Source organism: Helianthus annuus, chromosome 17, assembly GCF_002127325.2.
Source record: "Helianthus annuus cultivar XRQ/B chromosome 17, HanXRQr2.0-SUNRISE, whole genome shotgun sequence".
Lineage (NCBI taxonomy): Eukaryota > Viridiplantae > Streptophyta > Magnoliopsida > Asterales > Asteraceae > Helianthus > Helianthus annuus.
The window spans coordinates 121,433,806-121,449,117 of NC_035449.2; positions in this window are offsets into that span (position 1 = coordinate 121,433,806).

Genomic DNA, 15,312 nt, shown 5'->3' on the forward strand with positions numbered 1-15,312 from the left:
CAGCAGGATGGTCACTCGATCGGATGGCAATCCAATTGGATAGCAATCCGTTAGAAACTGATGTTCTTTGAAACTCGTGAAAATGATTAAGTGTCGAAGTTCCAAATGTTAGATAATCGGATGGTCGTTCGATCGGAGATCGAGCGGCATTCTGTTCGTCGTTCAGAGCTTTGCAAGTTTGAAAAAAATGTTTAAGTGTGGAACCAAGTGCAATCCAATCGGATAGCAGTTCGATCGAATGGCTATCCGATCGGACGACAATCCGTCCCAACGAATCTGATCGTCTTGAACTTGATTATTTTCGAACGTTTGCGGTTGATCGAGATGGTATGACAACGTATTAAACAATGGAACTCCACCAAGGCTAAGTCATTAGATCGGATGGGAATCACCCCATTCGATCAGTTAACTGTCCTTGACGGTTGCTCGTGTTCAACCCGTTAACCGGTTATCTCGTCGATAGAAATCAGTTCTCAAACCGACACTTCACTATAGAATGAGTAGAAGGTCTGAACGAGCTCCGACTCTATCGATTTTGAGTAAAAAGTTAAGAAAGTTTGAGAGAAACTTGAAATACTTAGATTCGTCTTAGATCTAGGTGCGATTAGTGTTTACATACCGAGGAATCCATCGGATCTGAACCCTTCTTGATGAGATGAGGTCACGCTTCATTGTTCCTAAGAACTCCATGATGACATCACCTTAGAACACCTCAAAACAGAGGATTTTATGGTGAAAAGGTGAGATTTGTTGTTGGAAAAGATGAAGGAGTGCGTGTAGATCATAAAAGTACAAGATTTGAGGTAGAAACTTACAAGAATCACGAGAAATCGAGAGAAAATAGCCCCAAGGTGTGTTGGTCGAATGAGAGCTGTCACATCACTTGAACAATGATGTGACAAGGGCTATTTATAGGTGAAGAGGAGAGGATGTGACAACCCGAACCTTCGAGGTTAGTAATGTTTAACCTTGCGATCGTATGTCATTGTTATTTCTTTCCAATGCGTCTTTTATAATTCCGTTAAACTTCAGCGTTTATGATAACTCGAGTAATTAGCATGTTAGTATGTTGGGCCACGTATATTGGGTCACATCTCCACACACACACTAAGATAATGATTGGTCCGGATAGAGCCCAAATGTACAATTGCCTTGGTTGGGGGCCGGTTATCTTAGGATCCTTTCAAGTATTATTGATAGCCCAAGTAGCTAGGCTTAAGCCCACTTCGGATGTCTTGTGACCGCCTCAACCCCTTATCGTATATATCAAATGTGTTAGGCTAGTTATTAGATGATAATTCAAATAAAACCCTAAGGCATTGTTCTCCTCTTCCTGTTGTGCGATCGCAAACCCCCTCCCAGTCGAGATCACCAGCACCGGTTAGTATTCTATTTGTTTGTCTATCTTGTTGATTGTTTTGTGTTTATGTAAGCATGATATGTGTAATAATAATAAACACTTTATTAAACTCACTGGTAGATCTAATCAAGAAATATTATGGTGATGGATTGATAGTAAATATTTTGGGTGCATGAATGATGATGGGAATAATATTGAATGATATGTGATTCATAATTAGCATTGATGTAACAGTAGGTTATCGGTTCAATATATATTTGAAGGTAATGATTTCACAAAGTGGGATAATCTTGAATAAGATAAATGGCGGCTAATGAGAGTGTGTTTGTAGTATTGATCAAAGTGAGAGCCATGTGCATATCCTATTGTTGTCAGATTGTTGGATAAGGGATTAGAATTAATTAGGCTTTGGGATGAGTGTGGGGTGTTTAAAAGTCGTATCCTACATGTAACAGGGCTACATAATTATCCACACACATGACCCTCGATATTTTCACACATAATGAATTCACACATTAATTGCATTAGAGGTACAGTAGGTTGCCATGTATGTCTTGAGTTTTGTGGGGAACACATGTTGGAATAGGAGACTTCTAACACTTGTGGGCTCAATCATATGCTGAGCGGTGCATAGTGTATGGGGCCGCAATTCTAATTGGAGCTTTAATTGACTAGGCCGGTTATAAGGGATGGGCTGCCCCATTCTAATGGGTAGCAATACTGAACCAATCATAACTTGGGTTGTTTAACTTAATGGGCCACTAACTAGTTCAATATAGTGCATTTGATGTGGGTTTATGGTTAGTGGGCTGGTGGTACGGTTTGTATGAAGGTTGGGTCCGGAAGTTTTGATTTGGCCGAACACTGTTAAGGGGTGGATCAAACTTGGATTAGTGAATGAACTGGGATGCAAGTTGAATGTTATATACATGTTATTAACTGTTATACACTACATGACTAGATGTATTACATAATACAATTATGTTGTTGGGTTGCACCACTAAGTGGTGACCGGGGTAATAGGTGGTGCTAGAGTAATTGTTATGAGTTTTGTTAAGGGTGGATTTGTAAAGCGAACGAATAATTGAACCGACTACTCACTACGTGGTTATATGATACTACTGAGTTAGTATGTCTTATGAAATACTATAGTGACTTGTGTAATGATGTGTGCTAACTGTATATGCTATAAGTGTAGTATGTGTATAGACTATGTGTTCTCTGTGCATGTGACTGACTTTTAACGGTAACCACATTAGGGTTTGGTTGATCAATCAGAACGGGTAGTGTAACTTATCATACCGAGCACTCTAAGGTGAGTTCATCTCTCTTGAGCATGCGTCCCGGTGGTTGGGACAGTCAGTGGGTATCCCGAGGAGGGATAAGTCTTTTGGGTAAAAACGGGAATGTTGGATAATATACTCTTCCTATCACCTTTAAAGTCCCTCCGTGTTGTTTGGTTACCGGGAAGGTAACATGGTATTAGTTAGTAGCGCTACTTAGGTTTGGCAACCTCACCCCGTTCCTGGGAGGGCGGGTGTTGAACTAATGACCTAGTCATGACCAATGTTTTGATAGGAGCATTGGAGAAAGGGCAAAATAATCAGAAGCCGTCTTGTAATGGGGTATTATCAACATTGTTTTCAAAATGGTATTCAATGAACTGGATTAAACACTTGGTAACTAACGTTTTCGTAAAACTATGAACTCACCAGCGTTGTCTGATACACTTGTTGCATGCTCGCAGGTTGTTAGATATCTTGGATTTGGGAACTTGCTGTCTGGAGTAGCCGAAGTGGTCATGGGTCGACAGGAAGGATTTATGTGACTGATTTCTTGATACTATACTTTGGTTTTGAAACAGTTTAACTTCGTTTACTATTTGCTTCCGCTGAACTTATTGATTTTCGTTTAAACTTGTTGAAGATGTTTTTATTAATACTGGGGATTTTATTTATAACTTGTATGGGTTCAATGTAATTGGTGGCTCGTTATTGGTATGTCACACGCCTAACAGGGACACTCCCTATGTGGTAATTTGGGGGTGTGACAGTTTGGTATCAGAGCCACTGGTTATAGTGAACTTGGTTTTAAAACGTTTTTAGAAAACCAGACTATAACCAAACAGATCCGAAATCGACCATGACACTCAGCTCCAGACTGCAAGGTTCGTTTCTCATTTACTATTGCATAGTATATCTAGTGTACACTTATGTATGACATTACACGTAAATGCACACCTGACACTGCAGTATGAGTCCTCATGTTATCAACCCCTGTTATGTGAACTGTTAGTGTGACACTACCCTTCGACTATTGTGACTCTTGATCATGTAAAACCTTTCGCTTGCTATTTGAATGTGGGAACCTTTTAGCGCAAGTTAAGAGGCACTGAGATAAGCATGCAAATCGCCTTATTATTATGGGTGCACACGTAATAATAACGCGAGGTGCATGCAAGTCCCAGTGAGGCTTAACGAGCGTGAGAAGGGTTCTGCCCTATTGTGTGTAAACTTGGTAGTTTGTAGATTTCAACGTGATACTTGACCTGTACCTCATTTTGACTCGTAACCTTTTCCCTCTTCTCCTATAGAATCATGAGTGGACGAGGACATGGACGTGGTCACATCGCGATGACCCAAGCTGAGCTGACCAACTTGATCAACACTCGTGTAGCTGAAGCCCTAGCGGCTTACCAGGCTGGTACGATATGTGCCAATTACCTTATATCCTTGTGTCGTATACTCGAATCTTACGTGTGCGTTGTACGTTCTTACGTTTTAGGTCAACCTGCGAATCAAAACAATCCACCTGCTCTACCTGTTTGTACGTACAAGATGTTCATGGATTGTAAGCCACAGACCTTCAGTGGGACTGAAGGGGCTGTAGGACTCCTTCGATGGTTTGAGAAGGCAGAATCGGTATTTGCAATGTGTAACTGTCCTGCTGGGGACAGAGTGAAGTATGCTACGGGCACACTTGAGGATAGTGCCCTGACATGGTGGAATGCCCAGGTTCAGATGTTGGGTATTGAGATGGCGAATGCCACTACCTGGGATGATTTCAAGGAGTTGATGCGAGAGGAGTATTGTCCTCGTGATGAGATTCAGAAACTGGAGAACGAGTTCTACAACCTGAAAATGGAGGGATCTGAGATTGAAGCATACACTAGGAGGTCTAATGATTTAGCAACTTTGTGCCCTAACATGTCTCGACCCCCACCTCGGCGAATTGAGTTATATCTCAAGGGCTTAGCACCAGCTGTTAAGGGGTACGTTACTACTGCAAACCTAGATAATCTGCCCCGTATTGTCCGTTTGGCACATAAGATTACTGACCAAGAGGTCGAACATGGCAACTTGCCGCCACACGTTTCTGCTACTACCTCGACTGCTACAGCTACCACACCTGCTAGTGATCACAAGAGAAAATGGAACGATACTGACAAAGCAACCGGTGCCAGCCAATCTCAGAAAAGGGCAGACAACAGCATCCACCGTAGTTTCAGCCAGTCGTCTTCTATGAACCAGAATCAGAGCAACAATTCAAATCAGGGTTCTTACGCGGGAAAGTTACCAAAGTGTGATAAGTGTATGTTTCACCATCGCGGGCCATGCACCCGGGTATGTCATGGGTGCAACAAGGTGGGCCATATGGCTAAAGATTGTAGGGTCTGGCTCCCGAAGCCGCCGCAGCAACAGGAGAGGCAGCAGCCCCAACAGAATCGGGGAAATCAAAAGGGGTGCTTTCAGTGTGGTGAAGAGGGTCATTTTAAGAGGGATTGCCCTCAGCTTAATCAGAATGCTGGCAACAACAACAATACTGGGAATGGCAACAATGGGAACAATGGTGGGAACGGAGCACGTGGAAGAATGTTTACTATTGGCGCTGGGGAAGCTCGCAATGAAGGGCAATGTTGAGACCGGTACGTTTTCTTTGAATGATATTTTGTTTCTGTTTTATTCGACTTTGGTGCCGATTGGAGTTATGTGTCTTTGGGGTACAGTCGCCAGTTAGGACTGACTCCCACCCCTCTTGTAAAATAAGCATGTAGTATAATTAACTGGTAGTAAATCGATAGAAGCTTCTCATGTTCTTTTAGGTTGTAAACTTGATCTCATGGGTCAAGTGTTTGACATTGACCTCCTTCTTGATACCCTTGTAAGTTTTGACGTGGTCGTTGACATGGACTTGGTTATCTATGTATCAAGCAGAAATTCTCTGCAAAAAGAAAATCGTGCGTATCCCTCTCCCCAGTGGGAAATCCTTATCAGTTAAAGATCATCGTAGTGGTGCCATTGTTGGCATCGTCTCAGTCGTGAAAGCCCAGAAGTATCTACGGAAGGGCTACTCTGCTATACTAGCTCTTGTCACCGATTCGCCACTTTAAGAAAGGAAGATCGAGTATCTTCCAGCTATTCGTGAATTGATGTGTCTTCTGAAGAGTTACCTGGTTTACTTCCACATCGTTAGGTGGAATTTCAGATTGACCTTATGAAAATCCTGATTTCCTTCTAGGATACAACAATCCCTTGGGTTCGTTGGATACTATCACAGATTCATCATGGGATTTTTGAAGATTGCGTAACTACAACCTCCTTAGCATAGCTGGGAGCTGTGAATTCTTGGGAAACAAAGTCGCGGAACGTCTTTTCAGCTTTTGAAACCCAACTCTGCAACGCACTGAGCATTACTCCTATCTGAGGGTACTGATGGTCTGGCGGTATATCATGATGGTTCGAATTAGAGTCCCGGTTACGCACCGATACAACATGAGAAGGCGACGGCTTAGGTGGTGGACTTACAGGAAGGACTGCACGAGTCACAACCAGCGGTGGAAGCCGTAGTCTTTTGATTTAAGTTGGAGGCAATACTTGGACGGTACCAAATGCACTACCTAGACCGATCACAAGGGCCTCCCGCGTACCCTTATTCCAAGAGAGCTAAACATGTGATGGCAACGCTGAGTGGAACTTTGGAATAAATACGACCATGAAACCCGGACGTGCACGAGCTTTGCATCTCGCTATTGACTTTAACATACCTGATCAGACTCGCCTTGTTCAAATGGAAGGACTGAGGGAAGAGAGTTCTCAAGATTGACCCATGCGAGGCCTGGGGAAGCAACCTTTGGCAGGACGGACGATATTTGCTACTTCATGGAACGAATGTGGACTTCACTATACAGCAACCTTAGGGAACTGGTGCAGGCGAAGCACACGGGCCTCGATATCACTAGCACACTTTCTTGCAATCCAGATAACTGACAAGTCTTCACAGCTGTGAATGTTCCTCTGAGAGAGGCGACTTTTAGGCACGAGGTGCCAACTCCTGTCATCTCTGATTTTGATCTATCCTTGATTCATGTCAGGCAACACACAACATCCTTGGCTCACGTCTAGACATGAGCATTGCTTGTCACCGTAGGATAAATGGTCAGAATAAACGAACTCTCCTGGAACTCGAGGACATGCTGCGAGCATGTGTGTAACTGGCTTTGGTGCAAATTTGAAGAACTTATTTATGGTTGAGTGCTACTATGGCAGTTATCACTCTGGTAACCAAACAGCTCTGTTGAGGCATTACCTAGACAATAATGTCAACCTTCTTGTTAGATTGAGATGGTGGACGACTTAATTACTGGTCTAGGACCAGTACTCGAAACCCTTGGGAAGCGTGGCGAGCTTAACTAACGTCTGATGAAACCCTGATTGTGACGTTCCAAGAGCTGAAGATTGACGACAAGATGCCGTTGGTAAGGTGCCTATTGAAATCATGCCCCAGGAGGTTAAGGTTTGCGAGTACTGTCAAATTCCAATTATGAGAGTTCGTTGGAACTCGATACTAAGTATCCGCAATCGTACGAATCTGCTGAATCAATTCTGATGCAACTGGTGAATTTCGAGGACGAAATTCCTTTCAAGTTGGGGGTAATGTGGCACCTGAGGAAAAATCCACAACAATCTTGATTTCTCACTTCACTCCTTTGTGCTTACTTGTTAAATTTCGGGACGAAATTTCTTTCAAGTTGGGGATGATGTGACAACCCGAACCTTCGAGGATAGTAATGTTTAACCTTGCGATCGTATGTCATTGTTATTTCTTTCCAATGCGTCTTTTATAATTCCGTTAAACTTCAGCGTTTATGATAACTCGAGTAATTAGCATGTTAGTATGTTGGGCCACGTATATTGGGTCACATCTCCACACACACACTAAGATAATGATTGGTCCGGATAGAGCCCAAATGTACAATTGCCTTGGTTGGGGGCCGGTTATCTTAGGATCCTTTCAAGTATTATTGATAGCCCAAGTAGCTAGGCTTAAGCCCACTTCGGATGTCCTGTGACCGCCTCAACCCCTTATCGTATATATCAAATGTGTTAGGCTAGTTATTAGATGATAATTCAAATAAAACCCTAAGGCATTGTTCTCCTCTTCCTGTTGTGCGATCGCAAACCCCCTCCCAGTCGAGATCACCAGCACCGGTTAGTATTCTATTTGTTTGTCTATCTTGTTGATTGTTTTGTGTTTATGTAAGCATGATATGTGTAATAATAATAAACACTTTATTAAACTCACTGGTAGATCTAATCAAGAAATATTATGGTGATGGATTGATAGTAAATATTTTGGGTGCATGAATGATGATGGGAATAATATTGAATGATATGTGATTCATAATTAGCATTGATGTAACAGTAGGTTATCGGTTCAATATATATTTGAAGGTAATGATTTCACAAAGTGGGATAATCTTGAATAAGATAAATGGCGGCTAATGAGAGTGTGTTTGTAGTATTGATCAAAGTGAGAGCCATGTGCATATCCTATTGTTGTCAGATTGTTGGATAAGGGATTAGAATTAATTAGGCTTTGGGATGAGTGTGGGGTGTTTAAAAGTCGTATCCTACATGTAACAGGGCTACATAATTATCCACACACATGACCCTCGATATTTTCACACATAATGAATTCACACATTAATTGCATTAGAGGTACAGTAGGTTGCCATGTATGTCTTGAGTTTTGTGGGGAACACATGTTGGAATAGGAGACTTCTAACACTTGTGGGCTCAATCATATGCTGAGCGGTGCATAGTGTATGGGGCCGCAATTCTAATTGGAGCTTTAATTGACTAGGCCGGTTATAAGGGATGGGCTGCCCCATTCTAATGGGTAGCAATACTGAACCAATCATAACTTGGGTTGTTTAACTTAATGGGCCACTAACTAGTTCAATATAGTGCATTTGATGTGGGTTTATGGTTAGTGGGCTGGTGGTACGGTTTGTATGAAGGTTGGGTCCGGAAGTTTTGATTTGGCCGAACACTGTTAAGGGGTGGATCAAACTTGGATTAGTGAATGAACTGGGATGCAAGTTGAATGTTATATACATGTTATTAACTGTTATACACTACATGACTAGATGTATTACATAATACAATTATGTTGTTGGGTTGCACCACTAAGTGGTGACCGGGGTAATAGGTGGTGCTAGAGTAATTGTTATGAGTTTTGTTAAGGGTGGATTTGTAAAGCGAACGAATAATTGAACCGACTACTCACTACGTGGTTATATGATACTACTGAGTTAGTATGTCTTATGAAATACTATAGTGACTTGTGTAATGATGTGTGCTAACTGTATATGCTATAAGTGTAGTATGTGTATAGACTATGTGTTCTCTGTGCATGTGACTGACTTTTAACGGTAACCACATTAGGGTTTGGTTGATCAATCAGAACGGGTAGTGTAACTTATCATACCGAGCACTCTAAGGTGAGTTCATCTCTCTTGAGCATGCGTCCCGGTGGTTGGGACAGTCTGTAACAACCCGCACCTTCGTGCGTTGTTACTACTCGACACACTCGTTACGCCTAGCACCGGAGATTCGGATCATAATGTAATCATACCAATTTTATCGCTAAATCGAAGTATAATCGAATAATTACGCATATTCTATCGCTATTACAAACCTATTTTGCATAACACTCACGATGATGTCGAATATGGGCCTAAACTACCCTTCTCGATGAGCGTGAGGTGTCAAAATGTGAGTAATCAACGCTAACGAGGGTTATCGGGTGAGTACTATGACTCTAACCGTCATGACGATGATGGCAATATGAGTAAGTGGTGCCCCGATAATCATTGTGGCACATCACATCGAAGAACGCACTCGAAGGCACGCGTAACTCGATCACCGCACTGAGAATTGGATACATAAATACGTATATACGGCCCTTTTGTGATTAATTATAATAAATAAATTAATAATTATATAAATATATAAAAATATGGCTTAAACCGTCGAAATCGCACCAAAAACGGGATCAAAAGGCTTCCGAACGGATCAATTCGATCAGACTAGTCCAATTGGTCAGACCGGCCCAATCAGATAGGCCAGTCCGATCGGATGGACCAGCCGATCGGATGGACCAGCCGATCGGATGGGCCAGCCGATCGACTGGGCCAGCCGATCGACTGGGCCAGCCGATCGACTGGGCCAACCGATCGACTGGGCCAGCCGATCGACTGGGCCAACCGATCGACTGGGCCAGCCGATCCAGTCACTGTTTTGCCTTCCTTTCTCCTTCCTTGCCTATAAATACCCCTCCATTCACTCCCAAACACTTGTGTTGCTGCTCCTAACCGACCAAGACGCTCCAGCCCTCAAATCTCTCGATTTCTTCCGATTCTTGTAAGTTTTCAACCCGAATCTTGTACTTTCTTGATCCAAATGCAATCCTTCATCTTTCTATCTTTCAAATCCCAATTTTCAACCGTGAAATCAACGGATTTGGGCTGTTCTAAGGTGATGTCACCACAAAGTTCTTCAAAGGTGATGTCATCCCATGAAGAACAACTCAGATTCGGATGATTTACATACGATTTTTCATGAATCTCAACCAAATCAGTGTTTTCCTATTAAGATGGTCATGGATCTGAGATGTTCTGACTGATTTCATCACAAGTTCTTATGAACTTCAAAGTGTTAACCTCATATCATCAAGAACAACTTAGATCTAGGGCATTTCCTAAGTAAAATCAAGGTTTTTACATCAGATCTATACATAAAAATGGTAAAACCAGAACTTAGACCGACCTCCTGCACATTTCTTAGTGTCGTGTTGGTCTAGGATCTGATTTCTAGTGATAAAATCATCGATTTCGGGTTAAACACGGAAAAACCGACAAAAACGACCAGTTCTGACGAACGGGGTGATTCCCGGCCGTTAAAACAGGTCGGAATTGACGGGATTTCAGTTGCTTAACACCTCATCGTAACGTCCTAACCCAAAACGCCGAAAAACGCTCGAAAAATCATCGAAAACAGCCGAACAGGATGGCCAATCGAGTGGCCCAATCGATCGAACAGCTAGTCGATCGAGCAGCTAGTCGATCGAGCAGCTAGTCGATCGAACAGCTAGTCGATCGAACAGCCTAGTCGATCGAGCAGCTAGTCGATCGAACAGCTAGTCGATCGAACAGCTAGTCGATCGAACAGCCATTCGATCGATCAGTCTGTCCGATCGATCAGGACCAAGTCCAACCGATCGACCAGGCCCACTCGATCGAGTGGCCTGTTCGACTGGGCCAGCCCAATTTCACCATTTTGTCCAATTTTAACCCAATTTCGCCCGATTTCACGCGAATCGATACCGTTTAACGCATAGTAACCTATCACTCACATAAATTGTCTGAAATCAGGACATTCTCCGGCACCGATTCCGCAAACCTAACCGAATACGCGCTGTGAGTATACTTGACCCCTTTTATCGAATTTTGGGTGTAACATACGTTCCATAAAAACCAAACTTATCAAACGAATGATTTAATTGGACTATTTATCACTTGCGAATAACTGTATGCATAGATATACGTGATGCTAGTACATGTATGCTAGGACTTATACTCGTGACGTCCCACCAAGACTAGTATAGTACTATTTCGCCCGACGGGGTCTAGTTATGCCATCAAGAGTCGAGCATCGAGGACTTAGCTGGTAGTATCAGTTTTGTGAGTATATATGTTGTGTATTACGTTTATGCATGTGGAAATTCGCAGCACTTTCAATCTATCACACTATCACATATCAAACCTGTATACTCGCCAATACTTTTGTATTGACAAAGTTTTAACGTATGTTGCAGGTTTAGCCGAAGTATACATCAAATCAAGCTAGGAAGTCTAGAAACTCATCTAAAATCTAGGTTGTCGGATTTGAATTGTTCGAGAGGACAAGAAATCTGTGATGACTTACGTGATTGTATTGTTTGTTAGTATGGGATGACAAATGTAATAAATATTATCGCAATATAGTTGTTATGGATTCTCTTGAGCAATCTGATTCGCCTAGTGCCGCGCCCCGATGATTCCGCCATCGGTTGGGGTGTGACAGATTGGTATCAGAGCCATAACTATAGGGAATTAGGCAAAGTTTGAGACTCGACCTAGTCCGGGTCGATGTCTTAGAAAAATTGACCTAGTCTATAGTCTAAGTACCTACAGGCCGACTCTTACGAACTCGTTAGGGTTTGTTTGGGCCAACTTGCTACTCTCGATCGAATTTGTTGAAAAGTTACAACTATTGTGTGAACACCGCATACTACAGCTTCACACAAAGAGCCTTTCCTAAGGCTAGAAGGTTACTTAGCCTTTCCTAAGGCTGACACAATACACATGTTTTCAAAACTACTCGCATAACAAAACCGAGTGATCTAGTCGAGACCAGGTGTGAAAACCAATAACTCTCGATAGGATCACTCACTCAGCGTATTTTTCTAGCACGAGAACTCTTCGTTGAGCTAGGAGTGACATCCACATCTCGACAAAAGGTCTCCATCTCGAAATTCTGGTGGAACTCTCGGATTTATTCGATGAGCACAACCACAAATGGGAACGAAGTTGTTAAGCCAGGGGTGAAACCCATACCTTAATCAACTGTTCCACTCCATAAAACGGTTTACAAAAGCTCTCACCAAGGTCACGGCCATAACAACGACTCAGGCTACGCGAAGACTAGAGAGACGAATGTCAGGAGCTGCATCCCAGTGGAAGCATGAGTCCCCTAGGTCAACGCGTATGCCCGAACTTGTTGGGTATAGTCGGGTTACTTGGGTAGTCAACGCCTAAACACCCAAGGCATTCTATCTAAGCTGTTACGTTTATGGTATCGATTACGTTTAGGTGTTTTCGAATTTAAACTTTACGATTTATCGATTTCTCGATTTATCGGATTTACGATCCTAGATTTACAAAGCGCACAACTTGCACAGCCATCGCAATCTAAAACAAAGACCGAATGATCGCAACAAAACAAACGCCTAAGTACTCGAATTCGCTTACGCCATTTCTCTCGTCGCGTCCTCGCGAATTCTGAACCAATATCTATGTGTAACCTACAGCTATACCTATACGTACTATATACAAAACGAATCAATTATGTGAGAGTTTAGGAACCTAGAATTTTCCTATGTGGCTCCTATGTGTTTAATTAAATTCTATACCGAGTTTTGATCGAATCAAATCGCATCAAAAGTTCAGAAATCATTATGATCGAATCTCATTCCGAATCCTTCTGTCTAGATGCCTTCCAACAACTCGATCTCGAGACGAGTAGCTAGGAGAAGAGCCCAACGACGCGCCGATAAGAGGATTGCCTCAATTGTGACCAAGGAAGTGGTCAAGCTCATTCCTCAAATTGTCGCGCAAGTGCACTCTCAAAGCCACTCTCGAGCCCCGGAAGACGTCAAGACGGAATCTGCATTCCTCTACAAACACTTCAAAGCCTGTAATCCGATGCCTTTCACGGGTGAAGGAGATGTTTCTCAATTACTCCAGTGGTTCGATGCCATCGAGGTTACCCTTCGTCAGAGTGGGTGCCCCGAGGACCTTCAAACTACTTGCGCCACCGGAGTATTCCAATCCCGAGCACTCGATTGGTGGACCGCCGAACGCAACAAACGTGGGATCTCCGCAGCTTACGCCCTCTCATGGGGTGAGCTGAAGGAACTCATGAAGGAAGAATATCGTCCCCCTCACGAAGTCCAGAAGCTAGAGAACGAATTTTGGGAAATCAAGCAAACCGAAGGTGACAATGCGAGCTATACAGCAAGGTTCAAACAGCTTAGCATGATCTGCCCAAGTCAGGTCGACACTCCAAAGAAAGCTATCGCGAAGTATATTCGTGGCTTACCAGAGTGTGTGGGTGATTTTGTCGAAGCTGCAAAACCTACTACCATCGAAGAAGCCTACCGTCTAGCCGCAGAGCTCAACAGCAAACGAGTCGTGGACGGATTCTTCTCCAAGAAGCCTGTCAAACGAGCTCATCAAGCAATCATCATCAACTCGTCCGACGATTCCTCTGGAGAATCGGTCGATGGATCATCTGACAGCTCCTCGGAGGATTCTTCTAAGAATTACTCCGACAATGCCTCCGCTAAATCGTCAGGCGAACCCGAAGACGACGCCGCATCAACTCAGGAAGCCCAACCGAGCCGCAAACGAAAGACCGTGAGCCCAGACTCTTCAACAACTGGACTGCCGCAACCCGAACCTCTCCGATCAGTTCCAGTTCAGTCAAAGCGAGCTTACAATGGATCTCATCCCCTGTGTTTCACATGCACGTATCATCACCCGCTAGAAGCAAAATGTCGCTATTGCGCAAATTGCAACTGGTATGGGCATTATACGTCGCAGTGTCGTACAGGACCGTGACCTGGAAGGAAGTCATCAGCAACCGCCGTCTCCGCAAGTATCCACAACAACGTTATTTTGATCCTAATGTTGTAATAATCCGACTTATCGCTATCATTTCTGGAACTTATTTCATATATCATCGTGTGTGGATTCTATTTCTCTTACAATCGAGCACTATCTAGACGCTAGCACTATGTACTATATCATGTATTTTATCCCTATAACACTCTTAGAACGAGGTACGGTATACGTGCAAGGGACAACTAATCACGGGTGCACACGGGATTATCTTGGTCAGTGCACGGAGATCGTAGTGAAGTTCTAATGGTGCCATAACGTTTAAAAGCACGGTCAAGGCCGTGTCAACAAAGTGTGACACCAAAGCACGGGGCATAAGTAGTAGGGGTGACACGGGGGTACGCTTTACCATACTACCGAAACTTCGTGAAGAAAGTGCCATGTGGAGTTGGACGTTATTAGACCTATTATACTATTATGGTTAATTTGACACTCTACCATCAATCACAAGGCGTAACAAAACTAAACCGCATCACTGCGAGGCTTCTCGTAAGTCCGCGTACACAAATTGCCACATCGATGAACTTAGGTAAGTTCACCCCGAAGAGCAATTGGAGCAACGCGAGACTGGTCGTAAAGTCTAGAACGCAACTTAATCGCAGTTTTGCCGGATCAATCTCGCAATCAAATCATTCGATAAGTGGCTTGAAATCGCAATCGCATCATGTGTTTGTCTAGAAATCTCTAACGCTAGTTGTTGTCAATTGTGTGAACTTCTATCAGCTGGTGTGGATCGTCTATTGTGGATTCGCTAGACGAGTATCGAGAATCACTCGCCGCCTTCCACTCTTAACGCGCCTCGCACCTAATCCACCAACTCGATACTCTTATCATGGTTCGCTATTACTTATCAATGCACGCATTCTACGTGTCATGTTAGCGCACAAGACCTCGCTTCACGAGACGAAACTAACAAGGTTGAAACATGGTGATGTTTTGACCATATTAGTTGACTTTGTGGAAAAAGGCCGTGTGGGCTAGCCTTAGTACTATTCGTGGTGTAATCAGTTCAATCAATCGTCTATCACTCGCAACGCAGCAATCGTCGCTTATCAATCTGTTGAAATCTATTGTCTATCGATGTTCGAATGTTACTTGGAAGTCATCGCAGGTGGTGTAATGTTAGGGTGCATGACATTGCTTCACAAGATAAAACTAATATGAAAAC